Here is a 6,198-nt window from a genome sequence, read left to right as displayed (position 1 = left end):
TTGAAGTCTCCTGCTATGATAGTGGATCCATCTATGTTTCCTACACTTCTATCAGTTTTTACCTCAGGGTGTTTGATTCTCTGTTGTTAGCACATACACATTAATGATTGTTATGTCTTCTTGGAGAATGGATTCCCATTGTCATTCTGTAATGCCCTTCTTTATCCTTGCTAAATTTCCTTGCTTTGAAGCTGCTCTGTCTGAAATTCATATAGCTATTCCTGCTTTCTTTTGATTAGTGTTAGCATGGTATGTTTTTCCTCTATTTATTTACTTTTAATCTATATGTATCTTTATATTTAAAGTGAGTTTATTGTAGGCAACATATAGTGTATAGTTGGGTTTTGTTTTTGATCCACTCTGACAATTTCTCTCTTTTAATTGGTGATTGACCATTGACATTCAAAGTGATTATTATATCAATATAGTAAGATTAATATCTACCATATTTGTTACTGTGTTCTATTTGTTGTCCTTGTTTTTGTTTCTATTTTTGACTTCCACTCTGTTTCCATCTTTTGTGGCTTTAATTGAGCATTTCATGATTCCATTTTCTTTCCCTTCTTAGCATATCCATCAGTTATACTTCTTTTTGTTCTGTTTTCCCTAGGATTTGCAATACGTTTACAACTAGTTGAAGTGCACTTTTAAATAACACTACTGCTTCACAGGTAGTGTATCTTATAATAACAAAATTGTCCTAATTCTTCCCTCCTGTCCCTTGTATCATTATCATTCATTTCACTTATATACAAACATACACATCATTTATATACAAAAAATATATACATAATCAAATATATTATTGCTAATTATTATTTTGAACAAATGATGTTTGATCTATTGATCAGTTTGATCTGAATTGATCTATTAGATAAATTAAGAATAAGAAGAATAAAATTTTCATTTTATATTAACTTATTCCAGTGCTCTTCCTTTCTTGATATACATCCAAGTTACTGACATGTATCATTTTCCTTCTTCCCAAGGAAATTTTCTTTAACATTTCTTTCAAGGCATGTTTACTGGCAACTAATTCCCTCAATTTTTGTATGAGAAAGTGTTTACTTCTCCTTCACTTATGAAGAGTAATTTCACAGAATATAGAATTCTAGGTTGGTGGTGGGGTTTTTTTCCCCCTCTCTCAACACTTTAAATATTTCACTCCAGTCTCCTCTTGCTTGTACGATTTCTGAGAAGTTGGATGTAATTCTTATCTTGACTTCTCTGTAGGTAAGGTGTGTTTTTTTTCCCCTCTGGGTTCCTCCAGAATTTTCTCTTCATCTTTTGATTTTTTTTTTCATAGTTTGTAACTTAGGTGGCTAGATGCAGTTTTTCTGTGGGCATTTATCCTGCTTGATGTTTTCTGAGCTTCCTGGATCTGTGGTTTGGTGTCTCACATTGAGAGAAATTCTCAGTCATTATTGTTTCAAATATTTCTCCTGTTTCTTTCTCTTCTGCTTCTGGAATTCCCATCACATGTATGTTACATCTTTTGCAGTTGTCTCACAGTTCTTGCATACTCTGTATTTTTTTTCACTCTTTTCCCCTTTTCAGTTTTGGTGATTTCCATGAGATAGTCTCAGGCTCAGAGATGTCTTTCCTCAGCAGAATCCAGTTTACTAATAAGCCTGTCAAAGGCATTCTTCATTTTTGTTACAGTGTTTTTAATCTATAGCATTTCTTTTTGGTTCTTTCTTACAATTTCCATCTCCGATTAAACTGCCCATATATACAGAGCATATATACTAACCTGTGAATGCACACACACACACATCTATTTTTTTGTGTATCTATGAATTCATACTGAAACCCTGGACACTATGTCAGCACCACAGGGTTCATTATAATCCGCAACTTTTTATTTTAAGTTCCAGGGTCATGTGCAGAATGTGCAGGTTTGTTACATAAGTAAACGTGTGCCATGGTGGTTTGCTGCACCTATCGACTCATCACCTAATTATTAAGCCCAGCATGCATTAGCTCTTTTCCCTAATGCTCTCCCCCGCCACCCTCCCCTGACAGGCCCCAGTAAGTGTTGTTCCCCTCCCTGTGTCCATGTGTTTTCATCTTTCAGCTCCTACTTATGAGTAAGAACATGTAGTATTTAGTTTATGTTCCTGCATTAGTTTGCTGAGGATAATGGCTTCCAGCTCCATCCATGTCCCTGAAAAGAACATGATCTGATTCCTTTTTACGGCTGTGTAGTATTCCTTGGTATATATGTATGACATTTTCTTTATCCAGTCTATCATCGATGGGCACTTGGGTTGATTCCATATCTTTGCTATTGTGAATAGTGCTATCTGCATCTTTTTCTTATTTGTAACTTATTTCTCTGATAGAAGCCTGGCTGTCATTATTTACACTATATTTTTTCAGTTCAACCTTATTATACCCATAGTTTAGAATTGATAACACATAAGTCTGTCAGAGAAAAAAATTACAAACTGGAGTACAGTGTTTATATACAATCATTTTTGTCTTTAGCTTTATAGTATCCAATCTGAACACTTGTCCAAAGTTACTTAGGTAATCTCCTTTCTTCTCAATGCCACATCCTGGGAGACAGTTTTTATAATTTACATACTGTGAAATTAACTCAGTGGATTCTAATGGTTTTGACAAATACAGAGTTGTGTATCAACCACCAATTTCTTTTTTTTGTTACTTTATTTATTTACTTTTTTATTATTATACTTTAAGTTTTAGGGTACATGTGCACAACATGCAGGTTTGTTACATATGTATACATGTGCCATGTTGGTGTGCTGCACCCATTAACTTGTCATTTAACATTAGGTATATCTCCTAATGCTATCCCTTCCCCCTCCCCCCACCCCACAACAGGCCCCAGTGTGTGATGTTCCCCTTCCTGTGTCCATGTGTTCTCATTGTTCAATTCCCACCTGTGAGTGAGAACATGCGGTGTTTGGTTGTTTTTTTGTCCTTGCAATAGTTTGCTGAGAATGATGGTTTCCAGCTTCATCCATGTCCCTACAAAGGACATGAACTCATCATTTTTTATGGCTGCATAGTATTCCATTCAACAGCCAATATCTTAGTTCCACTCCACCCCAAATTCTTTTGTCCTGCTTCTTTGTAGTCAATTGCTCCTACCCCCACCCCTAGCAATCATTTACTATTTTCTGTCCCTATAGTTTTGCCTTTTCCAGAAATTTATATAACTTGAATCATATAACATGTAGTCTTTTGGGTCTAGCTTTTTTCACTTACTAAAATACATTTAAGTTTTATGCATGCTGTTGGGTGAATCAACAAATGTTGAAACAACAAAATGTTGTTTGTTCCTTGAACTGGCTTTATATATGGATAGATGTTCACTCATTTACCAGTGGAAAGACATCTGGGTTGTTTCCTGTTTGGGGTGACTATAGATAAAGTTCTATAAACATTCATATACACATTTTTGCATAAACCTACATTTTTACTTCTCTTTGATGAACACCTAGAGGTGAGTTTGCTGGGTTATATGATGTATGCATGTTTATAAGAAACTGTCAAACTGATTTCCAAAGTAGCCATACCGTTTTGCATTCTAATGAACAATGTGTGAGTGTTCCAGTTGTCCCAGACACTTGCTAGTATGTGGTATTATCAGGTTTGTGTGTGTGGTGGTATTTTTTTTAAGCTTTTTTAGTAGATATGTAGTGGTATCTTAGTTCAGTTTTTAATTTGAACTTCCATAATAACTTGATGTTAAGCATCTTTTCATGTGCTTCTTCGCCATCTTTTCTGGGTTAAATTGTGTCTATGACTAGAATCTTATTGGAAAATGGAGTCGTTGCAAAAGATCAAGTTAAGGTGAGGTTATCTGCATGGGCCTTCATACAATGTGACTGATGTCCTTATAAAAAGGGGAAATCTGAAAAGGGGAATTTGCATGCACACAGGGAGGACGCTGTGTGAAGATAAAGGCAGAGCTCTACAAGCCAAAGAACAACCAGCCCTGCCAACACCTTGATCTTGGGATCTGTGGTCTCTGGAACTGAGAGATAATACATTTCTATTGTTTAAGCCACCCTGTTTGTGTACTTTTCATAGTAGTCTTAGCAAATTAATGCACTATCTGTGTATCTTTTTTGGTGATGTATCTGTTTAGAACTTTTACCTATGTTTTTGTGGTTTGGTATGGTTTTCCTATTGCTTGCTTACTGTCTGTAAGCACCTCCCAGCCATATTTCCTTCTAGTCATTATAGTTCCATGATGGCTACAATTAAAGAAGTCTTGGCCAGGTGTGGTGGCTCGCGCCTGTAATCCCAGCACTTTGGGAGGCCGAGGCAGGTGGATTGCTTGAGGCTAGGAGTTCTAGACCAGCCTGGCCAACATGGCAAAACCCCATCTCTACTAACAGTACAAAAATTAGTGAGGCGTGGTGGCATGCACCTGTAGTCCCAGGTACTTGGGGGGCTGAGGCAGGAGAATTGCTTGAACCCAAGAGGCAGAGGTTGCAGTGAGCTGAGATCGCACCACTGCACTCCAGCCTGGGTGACACAGCGAGACTCCGTCTCAAACAAAAAAAAACAAAGAAACAAAAAAAAAAGAAAAGAAAAAGAAGTCTTAACACAGATATTGGATGGGATGGGGAAGTACCCGTGGCCACCCTAGAGAGCATCTATCAAGCTGTGTGCTGTGTTTATGAGAAGGCTGGGGAGGGATAGTATTGATGAAAGTCCTGTGTCTGTGATACAGGGTGAAAATCTGCACTTGCATGCAAAAGAGCATTGAATGACAGGGGAAAAAAGCGAAAGCCTTAACAAAATGAGAGTGCTGATGTTTCACTGGACACCGCAACACTTTCAAAAGCATGTTATCAACATGTTTTTAAACAGCGTTTTTGAAGTTACTCACTCATGATTGCAAGGTTCACTTCCTCAACTCTGTTGAACTTTCAGAGGTCTCCCCTCTGCTTCCTGAGTATTATGAGGATCTTCTCACACAGCGATTCTCAGAGAAGGCCTTAGATTATAGTTTTGTATAAAGGCAAGCCTGCAAACGTGACATATTCAGAAGCTGGGATGTGGGTTTCCCAGCCTCTGAGTGAACATCTCCCTCCTGCCTTGAAGGGCTTTTAAGAAAACTTTCAAAATAGACTTTATTTTATTTTATTTTTATTTTTCTTGAGACGGAGTCTCACTCTGTTGCCCAGGCTGGAGTGCAGTGGTGCGATCTCGGCTCACTGCAAGCTGCGCCTCCCGGGTTCATGCCATTCTGCCTCAGCCTCCCGAGTAGCTGGGACTACAGGTGCCTGCCACCACACTCGGCTAATTTTTTTTGTATTTTTAGTAGTGGACGGGGTTTTGCCATGTTGGTCAGAATGGCCTCGATCTCCTGACCTCATGATCCGCCCGCCTCGGCCTCCCAAAGTGCTGGGATTACAGGCGTGAGCCACTGCACCCGGCCTAGACTTTATTTTTTTAGAGCAGTTTTAGGTTCACAGCAAAACTGAGTGGAAAATATGGAGTTCCCATACGCCCCTCCTCCCACACACATGCACAGCCTCCCCCACTATCAACACACCCAGCCAGAGTGGTACATTTGTTATAGTTGAGGAACTTACATGGACACATTATCACTCAAAGTCCATAGTGTAGGTTAGGGTTCACTCCTTACATTGTCTGTGCAGTTTTTATAAATCATAAAGCCTTTATTTCTAATTTCAGTCTGTGGTCTTATTTTACACAACAAGGGTTTCCAGAGAGATAGGGTGGAAATGGGATGGGACTGGGGTAGAAACCTACTGACTTTTCTCTCTGAATTTTTCCTCCTTTCTTCATTAGATTTATCCAAGTTTAGCATAGTGGAAATTCCTTCTAGAATCTGGCAGATTGCTAAGTAATATTACTAGTTTCCAGCCCTGTTAAAATGTTTTTTGTGTATGTTTCCACATAGTATTTCAAGGAGGCCTAACAGGAGAATGACTCAGGGATTGCTAGCTTTCCACCAACATAGCTTGGAAGTCCCTTTAACTCTTTCACAGAGATAGAGGGTCCCTCTGTACCTATTTTTATGCTGTTCCCATCTTCCCATTTTTCTTGATCTGGCAATTTCCTACTTATCTTCCAAGATTCAGCTCACCTGTCTATCCTCTCCCTAAGGCAGACTTTCCTGAACTCCTAGGCTGAATGTCTTACATTGTTCTCTGTTTCAATCTCTATTTTCACACCTGTTATACT

The sequence above is a fragment of the Pan paniscus genome, chromosome 16, assembly GCF_029289425.2.
Source record: "Pan paniscus chromosome 16, NHGRI_mPanPan1-v2.0_pri, whole genome shotgun sequence".
NCBI lineage: Eukaryota > Metazoa > Chordata > Mammalia > Primates > Hominidae > Pan > Pan paniscus.
Note: the sequence above shows the minus strand (reverse complement) of the source record.